The sequence below is a fragment of the Panulirus ornatus genome, chromosome 18 (assembly GCF_036320965.1).
Source record: "Panulirus ornatus isolate Po-2019 chromosome 18, ASM3632096v1, whole genome shotgun sequence".
NCBI classification, from domain to species: Eukaryota; Metazoa; Arthropoda; class Malacostraca; order Decapoda; family Palinuridae; genus Panulirus; species Panulirus ornatus.
Genome location: NC_092241.1, coordinates 31,203,608 through 31,227,296, shown reverse-complemented (window position 1 = coordinate 31,227,296; position 23,689 = coordinate 31,203,608).

Below are 23,689 nucleotides of genomic sequence, written 5' to 3'. Positions count from 1 at the left end.
TTTTTTCCAAAAGAAGGAACAGAGAAGAGGGCCAGATGAGGATATTCCCTCAAAGGCTCAGTCCTCTGTTCTTAACGCTACCTCGCTATCGCGGGAAATGGCGAATAGTATGAAAAAAAAAAATATATATAATATATATATATATATATATATATATATATATATATATATATATATATATATATATATATATATATATACATATCATGGTGTTGCTTAACCAGGACTGCTAGAGGTTATGCCGCGTGAGACGGGAGTAAGAAATAGGGTGAACAGAATGCTTTCTACGTATTCCACGCGCGGATCAGAAGGGGCCAAGCAGGAGCGTTCATCCTCCTGGAAGGCTTAGATTACGTTAACGTGTTCGGACGTAACCAAGGTGAGAAGGAGGGAGAGATGGGCAGTATACCTGAGGTGACGAACCTGGACAAAAGTTCAAGGTGCTCCGGCTTGAACATGCAGTAGGGTGTTTGGCTGTGCGCGGGATAGAACGAGCTGGTGCGATGAAGTATACAGGTGGGGGGGTGGGGGGGTGGGGGGGGGACGTCAAACGATTTGACCATATATGAAGAGGATAGGGGAACCCATAGAGAAGTTTGTGTGGCTTGGAATGGATTGGGGTCTATGGTTTCGGTGCATTACAGATAGCATCTAGGAAAAGTTTGTTTATATATATATATATATATATATATATATATATATATATGTGTGTGTGTGTGTGTGTGTGTGTCAAAATCCACACAGGAATCATGTGACGCAACAGCATGTCAAGTATTATTACTCCACTCTCTCTCTCTCTCTCTCTCTCTCTCTCTCTCTCTCTCTCTCTCTCTCTCTCTCTCTCTCTCTCTCTCTCTCTCTCTCTCTCTCTCATCCTTTCCTTCTGTTCCTCTTTCTGTGCCATCTTTCCCTCATTCCTCTATTTCCTTCCCTCGAACAAAACCCTCAGCGTAGCCTTAATCTGTTCTGCAGCAACATGGGACCCGTCGTCTGTGACTGACGCACATCCGGAGCGTGCGATGTTTTGTCTGCGGTTGTGGCTCTTCTAATTGTGTGTGTGTGTGTGTGTGTGTGTGTGTGTGTGTGTGTGTGTGTGTGTGTGTGTGTGTGTGTGTGTTTCGACATAAGGAAAGGTGCTGGCGGGGATTAACTGATAGACAGATGGATAGAGGAAAAAAAACTTGATTGAAATATTCTTTGTTTGCAAGACATGTCTTATATATATATATATATATATATATATATATATATATATATATATATATATATATATATATGGTTGGAAAGGATCACAATTTTGCGCGTGATCAAGTATATTCCTATGAGTCCACGGGGAAAATGAACAAGGTAAGATCCTAAGTGCACTTTCGTGTAATAATCACATCATCAGGGGAGACACAAGAGAGATATATAACAGTCAGTTGATATACAACGAAGATTTAATCTTACAACAGCAATAGACCCCAGCGCATCATCTTGGGCTGAAGGTCATTAAGACAGCGATGTATGTCACCCACCAGTAGCGCACCAGAGGTCACCATATGACCCAGATATAGCTGGCTGTCTGTGTGTTGGGCCAGCCTCCCTCAGAGTGAAGTATGAACCGCCCCATGTCTACCTGACACAAAGGCAATGTTCCGTACGCCTGACCAGCAGGTCTGTACCAAAATCCTGCGTCACGCCGCAGATAGAGAATGACTTGTCACTCAGTATGTCGCTGAAGTCTGTCAGGTAGGCGGTGTCAAGTCACTTCAACTCCCGTGTTGCGACACCTGTTGTCGGTGTCCTGTCTGAGGAACAAAGCCTCATGATCCGAGTGGGTCATGTGGTCACCCGACGCTCATGACGCCACTGGCAGGATTCGTCATACGCCAGCCTTGCGTCACGTTGCACGTTCCGATATTCCACTGGGTTAGATCCACTATACTGATGCGTCACCTGTTGCGTGCTCCCACACCTGAGATGTGTGTGACTCATCTATGCACTACGTTGCTGTCGCAACCCATCGTCGCTGCTGCCTCGAGTGAACATCTGTGGTCGAGTGTTTCGGGTATTTTGATGCGTCAAAAGAGAGGAGCTATTAGAGTGAGTTTCTTTTTGTCGTATGATGTCTCTATCTTGAGTTACAAAAGAGGTTTGGACGGCAAAGTTTTATCTAACAATGTAAAGGTTGGTCACTGTGGACTCGCGAGCTTCTCTCTACGAATATTCCTTGAATATTAATCTGAATCACTTTTACCTAAGTATATACTCTGAGGAAATCTACTGAATATGATGATCATGACTATGTATATTCATCTATTCAGAAGTAGTTCTTCCCAAAAAATAATTTTAGTTCTGAAGCAACTGCATACGCGAAGGGTGTGGTTACGGTGGATAAAAACTCATAAATTATCCTATATTCAAATCACGAAAGGAATACACAAAAGCATTTACATTCCCATATATCATGATTCAGTACTTTCCATTGTAGTCTCTGTTTCACCGACCAAGGGAGGGTGCTAGTACAAGAGGAAAACACGTGAGGGAAATGACATTCACTTCATGCACGAGTTTGTTGTCAAACTGATAAAACTTCCTCATTACTTGCCATTTCTCTGTGCTTATTCGTACCTGTGAGCCTTTTGAGAGGTTTCCAAACAGATCATTTGTAGTGAAGTTATATCTGCTGTTGAAATGCTTGTCGATGACATCTGAGCCTGCATTAAGTAAATACAAACTGCAGCATATATATATATATATATATATATATATATATATATATATATATATATATATATATATATATATATATATATATATTTATATGTTATTTTGCTTTGTCGCTGTCTCCCGCGTTAGTGAGGTAGCGCAAGGAAACAGACGAAAGAATGGCCCAACTCACCCACATACACATGTATATATATACACGTCCACACATGCAAATATATATACCTATAAATATCAACGTATACATATATATACACACATGTATATATATATATATATATATATATCTTTCTTTCTTCTTTCAAACTATTCGCCATTTCCCGCGTTAGCGAGGTAGAGTTAGGAACAGAGGACTGGGCCTTTTTTGGAATATCCTCACCTGGCCCCCTCTGTTCCTTCTTTTGGAAAATTAAAAAAAAAACGAGAGGGGAGGATTTCCAGCCCCCCGCTCCCTCCCCTTTTAGTCGCCTTCTACGACACGCAGGGAATACGTGGGAAGTATTCTTAATCCCATATCCCCAGGGAAAATATATATATATATATATATATATATATATATATATATATATATATATATATATATATATATATATATATATATATATATATATATATATATATATTTAGGAACACATATTACTACAAAGCAAAAATCCGAGATGGCAAAACCATAACAGAAATTCTCTTCAGTCTCTGACATGACTCAAAGTAACCATCAAATAATACATTTCTCACGCCAGTGTGGGGAGAGGGGGATCACTCCTGGCCTTGTGTCTATCATGGAGACACGACACCCACTTCCAACGTTAACATTACCAGGGAAGCTGACCTTGAACGGGGCTTTATGGGGGGGCTGTGAGAGGCTTGCGGTCAGCTGACATTCTCACCAGTAGGGGCAACCAGCTGATAGTGAGGCGTAACTGACGAGGGCTGTAAGAAAAGGTAAGGGTGATCAGGGGTGGGAAGGGGGGAGTGGTCTTATGTAAGGTCCTATTGTCTCGCGGTTTGACTTCTTACATCCCATCTAAGTTAGAGGTAGAGATGTAATCAGTCACTTTTATCAGTGTGCGACCTTGTGTGTGTGTGTGTGTGTGTGTGTGTGTGTGTGTGTGTGTGTTTAAGCGCGTGCGAAAATTCATTTTTCTGGTAGATTTTCCCATGTTTTTATCACATACTTTTTATATCATTTTCATCCACCTACTTATTTTTTTTTTTTCATTTTCAAGGTAAACCTCAAGCCAAATATTGTATCTCAATGTCCCATAGTTCAACTGCAATTATTTTTTGTTCTCAAGTAATCTATGGCTACATAACATATCTTGCTCCCTAAAGTACAGCATGAACACCCGAGCCAATATCACACAACGTCTCCCTTCTATATACTGGCCTCCTCCAAGTCACTCGTTGTGGTGTATGTGGAGAAATCATTTATGATGTACCTTTTGCCCCCACATACTTTAAACAGCTTCCTAAAATCCCTCTTCTCTTCGTCTCATCAATATAAATTCTATCCGTATGCATGATTCTAGCTAAGTTCCTAAGCTTTTCGCTCTCAATGCATTAAACCTGCTTTTAAAGCCAATATTCAAATCTCCAAAACTACGGAAACTTTTCCAGCACGCCTTACTTATAAGATTCTACCGGCATTTACTTAACTCTCACTTTCACCATACTCTACAACACCATCTCTACATTTTGGTTTAAAGTGCATTTTGGTAACACTGATTTTCTCCATTCAAGTATATGTATATATCACTGTTGCTTTCACCCATTATTCTAAGCACCAACATTTCCTCCATACGCCTCATTTTCATTATGTTGCGTCTCTGGATAATGAATGTATAGATCATTGTGATGTGACATCTCATCAAGTCGTATTCCAGACTTAATCATATGCGTTTGCTTATAATTGCTAGAATCAAATTTGGAACACAGTGTTACTAGGAAAGCAGTCCGACTGACCAGACCGAAGATCTAGCAACGATTACAAAGAAGGACAGATCTCACATATGTTCTTTTTCCACTGTGTTACGCACAGGAAAGGTCAGTATTTCTAATCATGGCTTCATGTAAAAGTTCCCTACTCTGTCGAGATCAACACACTACTCAGTGGCATATACGTAGATTGGTGATTTTGTAAGATATATAACCTATTTATTCACAAATGTACAGTCATTTTCTGATGATACAATATTCTATAGCGTTTCAAAAACCATGATGATCTTTTGTTCATCTTTCAGTGCCAATTGTGCGACGGTTTAGAAAAATCAAGTCGTATTTCAGACATGCAGGACTGTTTCTCTCTTAAAACAGTATTGTGTAGATCTTCAAGAATGACCGGGGCAGATACGAGAGAAACTTCCTTCTTCAGTCTTGACAACGTATTGTACAGCAAGACCTGCGTCTGTATTATTTTCCATCGTGTTGAAAGTACGCATCACATGGTATGAGAGCAGTCACTCTCCAGACCACTCTCTATGTATTCCTACAAATGTCGTATATTCCGCTGATCAGACTCCTCTTTGGCACCTCAAGGTTACTTCACATTCATTATACAGTTGTCTGATACTTCCTTGCGCTTAACTTGCCATAACTGCCATTCAAAGTTTTTCACAAGTTTATTTACGAGTGGTCGAGAGGTATGGCAAGCCATCTGTTGCTGTAAGGCCGACTGATGCCTGTATAGTGAAGCTAGATTGTACTGGTGCTATACGTCATCTGACGTCAGTACTAAGAGACCGGTCGATATTGGTGCCTTGAGACTATACGGTGCTGTTGTTACGAATCTGGCTATGAGGCCAGCCGATTCTGATGCTTTGATAGCAGTTGGCTCCATGGGGTCGGCTGGTTCCCTGAGGCCGGCTAGTTCCATAAGGTTGAACGGCGTTGTTGCTGTGAGGCCAGTTGATGCGGATTGTACCTCTGGGACGCAATAGCACTCTGAGCTGGGCTGGGCTATTGTTGATGCTCTGAGGCTGGTCGGTGCTGGATAACGTTATGAGCCCAGCTCGGTGCAATGGGTCTGGATAATGCTATGAGACCTGCTGGTGTTAGTGTCATGTGACCTATTGGTGCTTTGAGACTGGCTGGTGTTGGCTCTGTACAGCCAGATGGTGATAGTGCTTTGAGGGCCAGCCGGTTTCGGGGATATACAGGTGGTTGATGCTAAGAGGTTGACTGATTCTGGCACTATTAAGTCTGGCGATGCTAGTACCATATATCTGGCTATCGCTGGCAATAGTAGATCTGCCGGTGATGATGTTATGATGCTAATTACTGCTATAAACTCAGCTGCTCTTGGAGGCAAGGAACCCACTGGGGTCATGAGGTCTGTAAGAACTCGGTCGGTGAGGCTGACCTGCGCTGATGCTATGAGATCGACTAGTGGTCATATGAGGCCATAAGATACCAGTAGTATGAGTCAGGCCAGTGTTCTGAAGTTTAATGGTGCACTAGGGCCAGCCGATGGTGTGAGTCTGGCTGGGTCTGTGAGGTCGATTGGTGTCACATGGTCGAGAGATGCTGTGAGGATGGCTAGATCCTTGACAACGGCTGATGTTGTAAGAAAGGCTAATACTGTGAGGTCGGTTGGTGCTGTCGGGTCGACTAGTGTCGAGAAAAAAAAAAGGCTTTTGTTCTGAAGCTGGGTGGTTCCTAGTTCTCTTGAGCCAGCTAGAGGTGTAAGGTCGAATGGTTTTCGTGGGATAAACTAGCGTTCTGGAACTGGGACTTAGGGCGGCCAATTGGTGCTGTGAGGATGGCTATTCCACAAAGACGCTGAATGCTGGTGAGGCCGCCTGGCGCTATGAGGTTGGCTGTTCTATGAGGACATGCTGGTGATGTGAGGCTGGTTGGTGATCTGAAGCTTCAGCCAAAGAAATGTGCACATTCATGCAGTCTGACGTCAATCTTTTATACTGTTGTTGTGCAAGTCTATGCCCTGGTTGTGCTGAGGAAATTATTGCGGAGGTGCAACAACAGCGGCCAGGAACATGAAAAAGGGACTTTTTGTCGCCCACTCATGTGACGGGATGACGTGTGCATGATGTGGCACTTTTATATAAAGCAGACAATGCGTATTACTCATAATTCATGGGTGCCTGCACCGACAAAAACTTTCCAGAATTGATCATTATTTTTCCTTGCACTTGTACGCTGAAGTTTTTGATTAAGTAGATATTTGTTCACATTGTAACGCAGAACAGAGACCATGTTGGGCAACATTATGCCTTGTTTGAAAGATAAACTTTTACTGACCGCAGCACAATTCTATAAAGACACACACGTGGGAGGCCATAACCCCAAATGCATCAGGACTTAACAAATTTATTTTAAAAAAAACTTTCATTTAGAGAAACAAAGAAGTTTACGTGATGTGGTGAGGTATCTTTAATACTCCAGCTTTCTTAATATGTTACAAGGGTTAGAGATCAGATTTTAGTAAATGCGAATATACCGTGTGCTGGACCTACAATTAAATACATTTATCTTTCCCAGAAAATTACATTAGCAGTTCGTATTACTAAAGATCAGTATGAGTGAATATGATGGCATATTATTAATATCTTATAATCATAACATAGTCGGGTTGTGGAAGAGGCGCCAGTGAGTTAAGAATAAGGATGGATCCTTGTATATAAACAGACCCTGTATGTGTACATACGTGTACTGTCTTCCACTAGCTATTTGGGTTAGAACGTAAGCAAACGTTTTGGCGAAATAGCAGAAACAAATATGAACATTTAGTTTTACTTCTTGTTCACAAAAGGTAAATATGGTTGTTCCTACAGGTACGTCTGATAATGTGTTAATGATAAGGCCAGTTTGCATTTATACTTAGAAAGAAAGGGTCCTCAACTCAGTGGACTTTGGCAACACATAAGTATCTCTTAACGAATCCGAGTTGATTTTGCAGCGCCATGATACATAATGTGCCAGAGTCTTCGTATTCGCATAGGTCACATGCATAGGGTGATCTAGAATTATCCACAACACCTGAAGAGAGTGTTAGAAATACTTGTGTTGGTGGATGTAGATTCACGTTGACGGCTTAATGACCCGGCCACTTGATAGGCCTAAAGTCTAAATAACCCAACCAAGCGACCATCCGTGTCCGTCGTTATAAAGAAAAGACAAAAGAAGCCTTCACCCGTAATTTACGGGTGCCATTGACTTGAAGTTCCTTATACAGTCCATGAACAGTGTTGGGGATGTTTCATGATTCAAATCAAACCACGAGTTTTCTCCGATCCGTCGGTATGATAAAAATACCGGCAGTAATCAACCCTATAGCTTAGGATCAGTTTCCAATCGACTTGACTTTTTTCCTATTAAAGTGGTTATGATTCACTGTATTAAGTTTCTTTTGTGATAGTGATACAGGCAAGTTCTTCTATGTGAATGGTGTTCAATTACTCAAAGGTATGAATTTTACCTGTACGTTCCTTAGATGCGTTAAGAGGCAGATATACCGCTAGAATATTGAGAACTGATTACCGATATGACGTGCAGACTCAATGCAGAACTGATAAAAATCAGACAAACATTTCTGAGGCATTCTAGATGGTGCATATTATCCCTGTAGGAGAACACCATCGATCGGAGCTCTTTGATTCGGTTGAATGCTGGCGAAGCTCCATTCCTCCGTCGGCAGTGGTATATAAAAATGCTGGTAATACATGCAACATATGGTATATATGAAAGAGACCCTGTGAGGATTATGCGCACGTCCTGTTTTAAATTCACCTGCAAACTTCAGCTGACGTAAAACATACCCCGAACAGCGATCTACCCGACATTCTCCTGACCTTGTCCTGCTCACTCCTCTCCTCCGCAAGCTCGTACCGTCGGCTTTAGAGCCAGTGACCCAATACCCTGATGTACCAATAATTTTGTAAATGTTTGAGCCTTGTGAAAGGATCCCCTGGCGAATGTGCAGGTGGCTCAGGATAATAGAAATATCTTACGAAGATTTTTTTTTCTATGCTTCTTAAAAAAGGCAAAAAAAAAAAAAGAAAGATTATAGGATCAACATCAAAAACTGAGTAAAAAAACTTTTAGATTTAAACAATTAAAACGATGAATACTAATTAATTACTCCATATCCACAAACAACAAAGGGAATTCTAACCAGCGACTACATATGGGGCGGAGAGGCGAGCTTATCTCTCCTCTCTCGAGCCGACCTGCTGAGAGAGCTGACCACCGCCACCAATGACTGTCAGGAACGCGGCGCGCACACCATAAGTACCGCTGTTCATTCGGCTCGTGTCCCTCTGAAGGAGTTAACAGTGGGAGGGGGGAAAAAAGGGGGAAACATTTTCATGTCCTATACAGTGACGTGAGCATTAGCGCCCCTGATTATCAGGGTTCTGTCCTGCGAGGGATATTGGCCTCGACCACAGCTTAAGACAAAAAGAGTCAAGTTCTTGATAGAGGATCCGACCCTGACCACTGCATTGCCTGACTACCAGGGTCGAGTCCCGCTAGAGGAGGCTGACCTTGACCACTGGCGTCTACCAGAATGGAGTCCCGTTGGAGGGGGCTGACCTTGACCACTATACTGCTAATTACCAGGGGTGGAATCCTGCAGGAGGGAACGAAACCAGTCCCGACTACCAGGTTAGAGGAGATGATCCTTGTTGATGTTGACCATTAGGGTGGGGGCTCTTGCTAAAGTAGTTGACCTTGACCTACTCTGAGTGCCAGAGGTGAATTTAGCTATGGAAGCTGAACATAACCATTACAGGCTTTCTACTCTCGTATCCTGCTGAGGGATCTACTCTAAATACGACAACTAATAACAACAATGGTTCACTAACTTATCACACCCATCACTGATCTACCAGAATTGTAGTAAGAAGGCAGTATCATCACTCTCATCCTGACTGGATTAGATAAGAGACTCTCCTGTGCTAGCGTGAGACGTGGCAGTTACACCGAACATCTCCTTTGTTAGCTTGAGACGTGGCAGTTATACCGAACATCTCCTTTTGTTAGTTTGAGACGTGGCAGTTATACCGAGCAGGAAATACTGCCAACATTAATTATCTGTATACGGGAGGGTGAAGGATGTATTTCAGTTTGCAATCATTATCTCCCTCTTTGTTATATAAATCTTCTGATGTCTCTTCCATTTAACCAGAAGACTAACAGCTTGAACGTATAGTCGAGTACCGATCCAAAAGAAAGGGATATTAACTTTCTCATTCCCTTTTGGTCGTTTCTTTGTTTTGAGTAAATAACACATTTTAAGGTAGATATCCCAACAGATTCATGATATCTTATAGAAAACGGAGGGAGAATGTTTCTAGGCATCGGATTTGCACCAGTACATAAGCGAGGGTGGTGGTCACCAAACGTGTTTTCGTGAGCTATGCATGTGAACATATACCCGAGGAGCAGCTGTGCGTCCCTGTATGTAATTCTCCGGTTATATCTTACTAATGTTCGTCCAGAGGAGTTACTTAGTGTCTTTCGCGTGGTTCCAAAAGATGTTTGATATCACCCATGAATGGTCTTCCGGAATTCGATTAATCTTTGCAAGATCAAGTGGAATGGAGTGAGACATCAGTCATGTTAGATAGTACACTTGCTGTACGATACGTAGGTTGGTCTTGCCATTAAACGGTGAAATTCTTTCATACACGTATTACCTATACTTTTATCATGCACTTATATCATAGCCATAATTATACTAGAATCATAATCCTTAAAAACTTTAGCCCTTATCCCACCAACTCTCTTGTTGCTGTTACACCTTCATTGTCATCAATGTCACCATCATTATCGGTAGCCCTAACACCAGCGATACGTGCAACGCCACTGTCACCATTACTAGAGCTTATCATCACACTACTAGCACCTGTGCTATCACCATCGCCACCATAACGACCATCGTAACTTCACTGGCGAGCAAAGCTGTCGATGTATCTTGAAATAATTTTTTTTTTGTACCGGTAGATTTTTCCTGGTATCATGCAGGCTATAAGACATGTAAGAGAGTCCGAATATAGAATCTCATGAAAGGCAACGGGTGAACTCGTTGTCCTCAAAAAAAAAACTTCAGGCAAGTGAGCAGGAGAAAAATTTTCACTACACGTGTCGCGTGGCCTGGTTAGAAATCCCATCATGTGAGCTATGAGGCGAGTAGCCAGATGAATACAAACTGATACCAACTTATACCGTATCTATGTAGCAGCCTGGTGCTTCATACTAGGCTATAGCCGTCAGGCGAGGCCGCATATGAAGACGAATTTGGGCTGATCCTTCAGGGTGGTCAAATGTATCCTAGCACGCGAACCGATGATCAAGAAACATTATCATTCCTCCAATATCTGTTTCAATCTTTACTTGATTACCACAGAAGTAAATTATTTGTTTTTGGCTCAGTACTCTCAAGCATTAACAGTAAAAACGGTGTCAATTATTCTTATAAGATATTCTCTTTTCATTTTCTCACTAATGCCAACCACAAACGAACACAGATCATGTATATGGCAGAAAATATTTTGTCTTTACGCAAGACTAATGTAAGTGAGGTATTCTTGCTCAAACATCATGCCGTTACCGCCTCAAAGACTGAGCAAACATTAGATCCAAATGCGAGGAACATAACGTGGATCTATCTTGATATACAAATAGAACCTTCGAAGACAACATTGTCTTTAGAGACGCAGTTTGCAGAGTGAATGCATCGACAATCAGTCCTCGTAGAACTAGAGGACTTCTTGGCGAGTGAAAGATGTGCTAAACTTAGGCCAGTCAGTCTGTCAGACATCATCATGGTGATTCTGGTAACAATCACTCGGCGAGCTGCCAATCTGACATTTAAACGGCAATGAAGAATCTGGTCCAAGTGTGGCATTTAGAACCAGTGGTTTGTGGTGGCTTTATGTGATAAAGCTGATGATCTGCTTGTATCAGTCATGGCCAAATGAAACAGGGATGGATGATCTAACAATATGTGATGTGTCGGTGAACGCTAGTGTTGTGCAAGTGTCGGTGGTTGGGAAGGAAGGAGGCCTACAATAACTGATGGGAAGTTGTAGGTTGTGAAACGACATACGTTTAAGCTGATCCTCTTTCATCTGAACAATCTCCCCGTTAAATTCGTGGAACCATCATGTCATAATGTTCATTTTCATTTGGTGAGTACATTGAAGGCAATTTCTGTATAGTAACATCTTAAAATCTAAAGGTTCATGTGCGTTTCACTAAGATCAAGACTCATTTCCGTGAACGACGTCTATGAAAATCATTGTTTTCGAATTTCTGAAATCACAATATTTGACTTATGATGCAAATAAAGATACCCAAGTTAAGGTGACCGAAAGAATTATAAGCAACACTATTTGGGGAAAAGAAATCGGCAAGAAATAACCGGTTTATGATGTATATTTAGCTTAAGCCATATCATTCAATATAAAAGTAAGGACTTGTGAGATTTACGAAGCAACCTATGGTCTAAGATATAAAGATTTTTCTGAGCTGAGGTGAATGACGTCACCGCACCATAAGTGAAGCACCTCCATCAAATATGACATCCTTCAATCGCCATTTTTCTCGTACTCGAGGTAATAAGATTTTTTATTGAGATGCCCAAGACTGAGAATAGATTGTCCATGTTTACATGCGGACTCTTTCCATAAAAGCCATATTTTGGTAAGTTGCAAGGGCTTATGATTGGGATATAAAAGCAAGCTTGAATTACGACCTACAATTTTACCTTCTGAATAACATATATTTACAGTGATTTGTTTTCGAGTCATGATAAACCAATAGAGCTTAAGATTTATTCTTCCCTCTGTACATGGGCTCAGATGACTGCGGCACCAGAAAGAAAAAGAGATAAAGGAGATTCGTTCATGTAATAGCAACAATTTGCCTATTTGAGGACGATGAGAAAATGAATGAACTCAATAAAAACCAAGGAAATGATTCTCTTGTTGCTGTGAGTCCTTAAATGGTTTGAGGTAAAACTAGATAACTGAAATATGAAATCATTCTTTTAAGGAATTTTCTATTCATAATTCAAAGTTTTCACATGAAGTATTACGTTACTTTATAACCACAGATAACCTCTCCACTGAAATGCATACATATACGAGATTGACTTAATTGCTACAACCAGCAGGACAAGAATCAATAACACTGCTCCATTTTTTGAGATGAAATTTTATCAACTAAATATATTTTGACCAATCTTAATACACATTTTGGTCATATTCAATCCTTTTGAAATACCAACGCAATGAATGTCATTCATTTTTAATGTTATCAGATACATGACAGGAAAGCAAAAACTGACAAACTTTGTAAATGTAAAAAGCTTAAAAAACTTTTTTCAAAAAGCGGACATTTTTACTTTAGGATAAAAAAAAAAACTCACGTTGCAAAAAGTTTACATTGATTTCCAGTTTGTAGTCAGTCTTCATGTGTATGAACTTTTTGTCGACAAATAATGCATAAAGATAGTTAAATGTGGATTTCATATCTGAGAAAGCATAAAAATCTGAGAAAATTTGATACGAAATTTCTTTGCATCCTGGCTTTACATTTCAGATGTATCATACATCATATATAAAGATCATGATTAAAGGAATATCCTCTGTGGCTGAAGCTGCTTTATATGGTAAAGTAATCAAATAATCAATACCCTTTTCTCCAGCTTACATACATTTACGCTAAGAAAGCCAGAGATAATATAAGACAAATTTATCAAGTTCCATAATTATTCAGGGAAATCTAACCTCGACCGTGGAGTCCCTCAAAAAGCAGTCCTTACTTCAACCCTCTTCAGTTTCTTCCTGTATGACCTTCCATTACCTTCTGCAGACCACAGTGTGAGGGTTCTCTCACATGCAGACGACCTTGCACTCACATCATAGCAACCTGATACAACGCGAGCAACAACAAACATGCAACACCACATCCCACTATTGGATCACAGTCTCACCCAGAACAGAATGTTTATGCTCACAGAAATATTCAGTCACCTTTTAACCCCAGGCATCTGCACCCTTCCGTCACCGTGAATGCTTTATTGCCCCCACTTAACAAAACTCCAATTACTCTGGGCATTACGTACACCACACACGATATTCATTTCTCACACCACGACCATCAATACACAAGCAACATACAGTCTAAACGCCCTAATAACACTTACTTGAATCAGGTATGGACAAGAAAAAGAATCCTTCTGTATGCCCTAGAAATAATTCATCCGCTTCATCTTAAACTGGGTCTGACTAGAGCAATTCCCTCATCCTAATAGGTGGCGCTGGTCGGCCATCATCATTAAAGTCGTCTGGTCTGACCACCACCTTTTTTAGCGTAGTTCAATTGCCCTTACGCCATCGGCGCATTATCCAACAAGGACTTCTCTCGCCATGTTCTTGGGTAATCAGTTGTGCCGATATATATATAAGGTTTATAATATGATCTTGACGGGATCTTAGAAGTTGAATCAGTGGTGTATATAGGCTACTTTTCCCACAACCAAGTCACAGTTAGAAATATTTTTGCTCCACAAGGCTGGCACCATGCATCCCGCACAACCCTCGCTCTTCACGGTACACTAAACCTCAAACTCGGACGGTATGTCGCTCCATCATCCACACTCCTCACTCCACACCATGCACGCTAGTTTAACCCTGGTCAGCACATGATTCCACCATCCTCAAGCCTCCCTCACCAACGTGGACTTCGCCTTCACCTTCACCTTATTCAGTATATGGTTCCACGATTCACAAGCTTTTCTCACCACCGTGTGGCTGAATACTGGTGAGCACATGCCTCCACCACACAAACACCTCGTTCACCATGGAGGACTAATCCCACGGCTGGCCATGAGTCCACAGTTGTCAGTCCACCTCAGCACTCCCATCTACCAAACACTCTCCTGTCTACATTCTACGACCATACATACAGACCATTACCACCATCATCCCTGTTCCTCTCACAATCCGGAAAAGGCTCTTAGATTGGTATAGCTTTTAACACTTCATTGGTCATATTCAGTTTGATTTAGATTTTCTTCTTTTGAACAATCTCCGTCAGTTTTGGTAGTGGTCTACCTTACATTACCCGTCATTCACAAACGCTTCGGCAGCTCTACCACTAAGTCACCTCACAACACGAGTCGTACTACAACATTTGTAAATTGAATTCCTCTATCACGTGGCCGTCATTTACATAAATCACCATACTGGTAGATCATACTTCACTGTGTTGCAGTCAAACACCACTACGTCTCAGCACTGTACGCTACATCTGGCCATCACTCACACACAACACGTGTGATATTACATATACTAACACACACCACTCCTCCCTGGCAGACCAACCTATCTGTGTAGTCTGGCTGTCACTGCACACCACTGATATCTTGTATCACATGAGGATCAGTTTTCACTGTCGTTTAACTGTCAGGATGACAGCTCGCTCGGCAAAACATGATCGAAATAACCTTTAGGTAGTATGAGAAGCAAACAGGCATTCCAAACCCATCCCTCAGATTCTCTGTTCTCAAATTCCATAAGCGAAATATTTATCACGTTTATGCTTAGATGTATCTATGGAACTGCTTTCAACCACTCTAATTGGTAAAGCATTCCATATCGTAAAAATCTTGAAGAAAAAGTAATTCGCCTCATTCAAGATAAAATCTTGAGTGAAATCAGACGAATTTTTCCTTAAGTAGTTCGTTAGATCGAGATTATCGAAGCCTTAACGATTTTTAATACCTGTATTAGATCACCTTTAAGCCTTTTCTTTTGTCAGAAAAATAGATTTAATTCATTTGGTCGGCTCTCATAGGATTTGTTGCTCAAGGCCAGGAATCATCTTTGTAGCCCCCTTCTGTACTCAGTTCTTTCTGTGTACTTCTTTCCTCATGGACCAAAACTGAACACAATATTCAAGATGGGGACGCACCAGTGAGTTGTAAAGAGTGATGATAATTTTCCCGAAACTTATGTTTGAAAGTCCATTCCATGAATCCAATAATTCTGTTCGCCCTCTTTACTGCTTCTGTATACTGATTGGTCGGCTTTTGGTCACCAGAGATTATTACATCCAAGTCCTCATTCCTCAATAAACTCTTGTAGCTCAACAGAATTCATATTTTAGCTTGCCTTTTTCATGTTTCCTGCCGATATGTAAAATTTGGCGCATTTTAGAATTAAAATTCATTTGCTATCTGTTAGCCCAGTCCATCAGTCTGTCTATGTCAGTTTGAAGCTGCAGACGTTCAGTTTCTGTTGCTGCTTTATTTCTTACCTTACTTTCATCCGCGAATTTAGAGATCTTGCAGCGGGGGGCTGGAAATCCTCCCCTCTCTTTTTTTTTTTTCATTTTCCAAAAGAAGGAACAGAGAAGGGGGCCAGGTGAGGATATTCCCTCAAAGGCCCAGTCCTCTGTTCTTAACGCTACCTCGCTAACGCGGGAAATGGCGAATAGTTTGAAAGAAAAGAAAGAATATATATATATATATATATATATATTTTTTTTTTTTTTTTTTTTTTTATACTTTGTCGCTGTCTCCCGCGTTTGCGAGGTAGCGCAAGGAAACAGACGAAAGAAATGGCCCAACCCCCCCCATACACATGTACATACACACGTCCACACACGCAATATACATACCTACACAGCTTTCCATGGTTTACCCCAGACGCTTCATATGCCTTGATTCAATCCACTGACAGCACGTCAACCCCTGTATACCACATCGCTCCAATTCACTCTATTCCTTGCCCTCCTTTCACCCTCCTGCATGTTCAGGCCCCGATCACACAAAATCCTTTTCACTCCATCTTTCCACCTCCAATTTGGTCTCCCTCTTCTCCTCGTTCCCTCCACCTCCGACACATATATCCTCTTGGTCAATCTTTCCTCACTCATTCTCTCCATGTGCCCAAACCACTTCAAAACACCCTCTTCTGCTCTCTCAACCACGCTCTTTTTATTTCCACACATCCCTCTTACCCTTACGTTACTTACTCGATCAAACCACCTCACACCACACATTGTCCTCAAACATCTCATTTCCAGCACATCCATCCTCCTGCGCACAACTCTATCCATAGCCCACGCCTCGCAACCATACAACATTGTTGGAACCACTATTCCTTCAAACATACCCATTTTTGCTTTCCGAGATAATGTTCTCGACTTCCACACATTTTTCAAGGCTCCCAAAATTTTCGCCCCCTCCCCCACCCTATGATCCACTTCCGCTTCCATGGTTCCATCCGCTGACAGATCCACTCCCAGATATCTAAAACACTTCACTTCCTCCAGTTTTTCTCCATTCAAACTCACCTCCCAATTGACTTGACCCTCAACCCTACTGTACCTAATAACCTTGCTCTTATTCACATTTACTCTTAACTTTCTTCTTCCACACACTTTACCAAACTCCGTCACCAGCTTCTGCAGTTTCTCACATGAATCAGCCACCAGCGCTGTATCATCAGCGAACAACAACTGACTCACTTCCCAAGCTCTCTCATCCCCAACAGACTTCATAACTTGCCCCTCTTTCCAAAACTCTTGCATTACCTCCCTAACAACCCCATCCATAAACAAATTGAACAACCATGGAGACATCACACACCCCTGCCGCAAACCTACATTCACTGAGAACCAATCACTTTCCTCTCTTCCTACACGTACACATGCCTTACATCCTCGATAAAAACTTTTCACTGCTTCTAACAACTTGCCTCCCACACCATATATTCTTAATACCTTCCACAGAGCATCTCTATCAACTCTATCATATGCCTTCTCCAGATCCATAAATGCTACATACAAATCCATTTGCTTTTCTAAGTATTTCTCACATACATTCTTCAAAGCAAACACCTGATCCACACATCCTCTACCACTTCTGAAACCACACTGCTCTTCCCCAATCTGATGCTCTGTACATGCCTTCACCCTCTCAATCAATACCTCTCCCATATAATTTACCAGGAATACTCAACAAACTTCTACCTCTGTAATTTGAGCACTCACTCTTATCCCCTTGCCTTTGTACAATGGCACTATGCAAGCATTCCGCCAATCCTCAGGCACCTCACCATGAGTCATACATACATTAAATAACCTTACCAACCAGTCAACAATACAGTCACCCCCTTTTTTAATAAATTCCACTGCAATACCATCCAAACCTGCTGCCTTGCCGGCTTTCATCTTCCGCAAAGCTTTACTACCTCTTCTCTGTTTACCAAATCATTTTCCCTAACCCTCTCACTTTGCACACCACCTCGACCCAAACACCCTATATCTGCCACTCTGTCATCAAACACATTCAACAAACCTTCAAAATACTCATTCCATCTCCTTCTCACATCACCACTACTTGTTATCACCTCCCCATTTACGCCCTTTACTGAAGTTCCCATTTGCTCCCTTGTCTTACGCACCCTATTTACCTCCTTCCAGAACATCTTTTTATTCTCCCTAAAATTTACTGATAGTCTCCTCACCCCAACTCTCATTGCCCTTTTTTTCACCTCTTGCACCTTTCTCTTGACCTCCTGTCTCTTTCTTTTATACTTATATATATATAATTTTTTTTTTTTTTTTTTTTTTTTATACTTTGTCGCTGTCTCCCGCGTTTGCGAGGTAGCGCAAGGAAACAGACGAAAGAAATGGCCCAACCCCCCCCATACACATGTACATACACACGTCCACACACGCAATATACATACCTACACAACTTTCCATGGTTTACCCCAGACGCTTCACATGCCTTGATTCAATCCACTGACAGCACGTCAACCCCTGTATACCACATCGCTCCAATTCACTCTATTCCTTGCCCTCCTTCACCCTCCTGCATGTTCAGGCCCCGATCACACAAAATCCTTTTCACTCCATCTTTCCACCTCCAATTTGGTCTCCCTCTTCTCCTCGTTCCCTCCACCTCCGACACATATATCCTCTTGGTCAATCTTTCCTCACTCATTCTCTCCATGTGCCCAAACCACTTCAAAACACCCTCTTCTGCTCTCTCAACCACGCTCTTTTTATTTCCACACATCCCTCTTACCCTTACGTTACTTACTCGATCAAACCACCTCACACCACACATTGTCCTCAAACATCTCATTTCCAGCACATCCATCCTCCTGCGCACAACTCTATCCATAGCCCACGCCTCGCAACCATACAACATTGTTGGAACCACTATTCCTTCAAACATACCCATTTTTGCTTTCCGAGATAATGTTCTCGACTTCCACACATTTTTCAAGGCTCCCAAAATTTTCGCCCCCTCCCCCACCCTATGATCCACTTCCGCTTCCATGGTTCCATCCGCTGACAGATCCACTCCCAGATATCTAAAACACTTCACTTCCTCCAGTTTTTCTCCATTCAAACTCACCTCCCAATTGACTTGACCCTCAACCCTACTGTACCTAATAACCTTGCTCTTATTCACATTTACTCTTAACTTTCTTCTTCCACACACTTTACCAAACTCCGTCACCAGCTTCTGCAGTTTCTCACATGAATCAGCCACCAGCGCTGTATCATCAGCGAACAACAACTGACTCACTTCCCAAGCTCTCTCATCCCCAACAGACTTCATACTTGCCCCTCTTTCCAAAACTCTTGCATTTACCTCCCTAACAACCCCATCCATAAACAAATTGAACAACCATGGAGACATCACACACCCCTGCCGCAAACCTACATTCACTGAGAACCAATCACTTTCCTCTCTTCCTACACGTACACATGCCTTACATCCTCGATAAAAACTTTTCACTGCTTCTAACAACTTGCCTCCCACACCATATATTCTTAATACCTTCCACAGAGCATCTCTATCAACTCTATCATATGCCTTCTCCAGATCCATAAATGCTACATACAAATCCATTTGCTTTTCTAAGTATTTCTCACATACATTCTTCAAAGCAAACACCTGATCCACACATCCTCTACCACTTCTGAAACCACACTGCTCTTCCCCAATCTGATGCTCTGTACATGCCTTCACCCTCTCAATCAATACCCTCCCATATAATTTACCAGGAATACTCAACAAACTTCTACCTCTGTAATTTGAGCACTCACTCTTATCCCCTTTGCCTTTGTACAATGGCACTATGCAAGCATTCCGCCAATCCTCAGGCACCTCACCATGAGTCATACATACATTAAATAACCTTACCAACCAGTCAACAATACAGTCACCCCCTTTTTTAATAAATTCCACTGCAATACCATCCAAACCTGCTGCCTTGCCGGCTTTCATCTTCCGCAAAGCTTTTACTACCTCTTCTCTGTTTACCAAATCATTTTCCCTAACCCTCTCACTTTGCACACCACCTCGACCCAAACACCCTATATCTGCCACTCTGTCATCAGACACATTCAACAAACCTTCAAAATACTCATTCCATCTCCTTCTCACATCACCACTACTTGTTATCACCTCCCCATTTACGCCCTTTACTGAAGTTCCCATTTGCTCCCTTGTCTTACGCACCCTATTTACCTCCTTCCAGAACATCTTTTTATTCTCCCTAAAATTTACTGATAGTCTCTCACCCCAACTCTCATTTGCCCTTTTTTTCACCTCTTGCACCTTTCTCTTGACCTCCTGTCTCTTTCTTTTATACTTATATATATATATATTTTTTTTTTTTTTTTTTTTTTTTATACTTTGTCGCTGTCTCCCGCGTCTGCGAGGTAGCGCAAGGAAACAGACGAAAGAAATGGCCCAACCCCCCCCCCCCCATACACATGTACATACACATGTCCACACACGTGTATACATACCTACACAGCTTTCCATGGTCCACCCCAGACGCCTCACATGCATTGATTCACTCCACTGACAGCACGTCAACCCCTGTATACCACATCGCTCCAATTCACTCTATTCCTTGCCCTCCTTACACCCTCCTGCATGTTCAGGCCCCGATCACACAAAATCTTTTTCACTCCATCTTTCCACCTCCAATTTGGTCTCCCTCTTCTCCTCGTTCCCTCCACCTCCGACACATATATCCTCTTGGTCAATCTTTCCTCACTCATTCTCTCCATGTGCCCAAACCATTTCAAAACACCCTCTTCTGCTCTCTCAACCACGCTCTTTTTATTTCCACACATCTCTCTTACCCTTACGTTACTTACTCGATCAAACCACCTCACACCACACATTGTCCTCAAACATCTCATTTCCAGCACATCCATCCTCCTGCGCACAACTCTATCCATAGCCCACGCCTCGCAACCATACAACATTGTTGGAACCACTATTCCTTCAAACATACCCATTTTTGCTTTCCGAGATAATGTTCTCGACTTCCACACATTTTTCAAGGCTCCCAAAATTTTCGCCCCCTCCCCCACCCTATGATCCACTTCCGCTTCCATGGTTCCATCCGCTGACAGATCCACTCCCAGATATCTAAAACACTTCACTTCCTCCAGTTTTTCTCCATTCAAACTTACCTCCCAATTGACTTGACCCTCAACCCTACTGTACCTAATAACCTTGCTCTTATTCACATTTACTCTTAACTTTCTTCTTCCACACACTTTACCAAACTCAGTCACCAGCTTCTGCAGTTTCTCACATGAATCAGCCACCAGCGCTGTATCATCAGCGAACAACAACTGACTCACTTCCCAGGCTCTCTCATCCCCAACAGACTTCATACTTGCCCCTCTTTCCAGGACTCTTGCATTCACCTCCCTAACAACCCCATCCATAAACAAATTAAACAACCATGGAGACATCACACACCCCTGCCGCAAACCTACATTCACTGAGAACCAATCACTTTCCTCTCTTCCTACACGTACACATGCCTTACATCCTCGATAAAAACTTTTCACTGCTTCTAACAACTTGCCTCCCACACCATATATTCTTAATACCTTCCACAGAGCATCTCTATCAACTCTATCATATGCCTTCTCCAGATCCATAAATGCTACATACAAATCCATTTGCTTTTCTAAGTATTTCTCACATACATTCTTCAAAGCAAACACCTGATCCACACATCCTCTACCACTTCTGAAACCGCACTGCTCTTCCCCAATCTGATGCTCTGTACATGCCTTCACCCTCTCAATCAATACCCTCCCATATAATTTACCAGGAATACTCAACAAACTTATACCTCTGTAATTTGAGCACTCACTCTTATCCCCTTTGCCTTTGTACAATGGCACTATGCACGCATTCCGCCAATCCTCAGGCACCTCACCATGAGTCATACATACATTAAATAACCTTACCAACCAGTCAACAATACATATATATATATATATATGAGAGAGAACCGGTCCCAAGACTAATCCCTGAGGCACACCATTTGTTACGTCTAACCATTTTGAGGCTTGACCATCAATCATTACCCTTTGTCAGTCAGTCAGCCAATTTCCTAACCATTAAAGTACAACCCCATCTATACCATGTGACTTAAATTTTGGTAGTAACATTTGATGAGGAACTATATCGACACATAACGATGTGGATGTGGATAGTTCCACAGATAACCTAAGGAAGTTAAGGTTTTCGGCTCTTTAAACAACCTGGAAAAAAAAAGTGAAATCTTCTAAAACTGCGCAGAAATATTTAATTATGGAATGATAACATTTTCCTCCACTTTCCCACGTGACGCACGTGCGGATCTAAGATTTCCTGTCGTGACAGTTATATCCTCAACTTTATTGTTCTGAGATATCATTACGGCATGTGATAAAGTAACGATGTTTCACAAGAAAAAGTCTTAACTTCCTTTTGCGAAGGTATTCGTTATTATGAACGTGCTCTCCGAGAAGAATATTTGGATTACTACCATAAACTGTTGAAATCACCCCGAGATCATCAGCATTATCCGCCATGCGAGAAATTGACTAGTTAGCTGAAGTTTAATCCTTCTCAGAAATGGACAAATGTATAAAAGGAATTTTATGGACTTCCGTGGTGTAGCGGTTAAAGTTTCTGACCGTAAGCGTATAGGTTCGAATCCTAGTTACGGCAGTCGGTCCACAGTCAACCCAGCTTTTCATCCACCCCTGGGGGTTAGCCGATATATGTGTTAGGGCCTCTTCTGCCCGTGTTGTCTCAGCTAACATATAAAACAATACTTGAACGACATAATGAGCGTCAAAACAACGAAATATTCTTCAGATACACTTAGGGAAGCTCTCCTAACCATTGATGTGCAGAGTTGTAAGGCAAAGTGGAAGAGAGGCGGCTAATGATATTCACCAGGAGGTGTGCCGAGAGGCTGGCAGGGTATGTAGGAACAAGTACAGACTGCGCACCATTGGATCCAGACAGTAGGAGTAGATGTAACACACGACAGCACCAACTCATTCCGTCCAGCGACTCCCATCCTGTGTGGTAGGCTCTTATGTCTTCGTGGTCATAACTCAAGTGGGGACAGACTGCGATGGGAACTACAGCAAGATCGTCAAGTTTGGTTTTGCATGCTACTCTAATTCTTTACAATCAGTCATTTGATGATATCCAACGACCAGATGGTTTTAGGGTTAATGTTGGGTATAACCTCTTCCTGCATGGCAAGAGGATGCTTCTTATAGTACGATATGATCAGAGGTGTGATGGAAGTGTCTAGGCCAATCCATTGATAAGAAAAAACATCGGTTGAACACGATGACGTAGGTGGTAGTGCAGTCTGAGCAGCTCTGTGGTAGTGACATCATGGGGTGCAAAGTGGGTCTTAGCGACGCCAGGTAAAGACATCGAGGGATACAAAAGGACACCAGACAGCGCGTGCTGATGACAACGTTGGGTACAAAGGAAGTTTCATCAACACTTGGAAGTGACATCGTGGGGTACAAAAGAAGTCTCAGCCACGAGCTGTTGTGGGAACGCGGGGCACAAAGGAAGCCTCAGTGATGATGCGACGGTAACAAGGAGTGTTCACATCAGCCTCGTAGTGACCTTGTGGGGGTACAGCGGGAG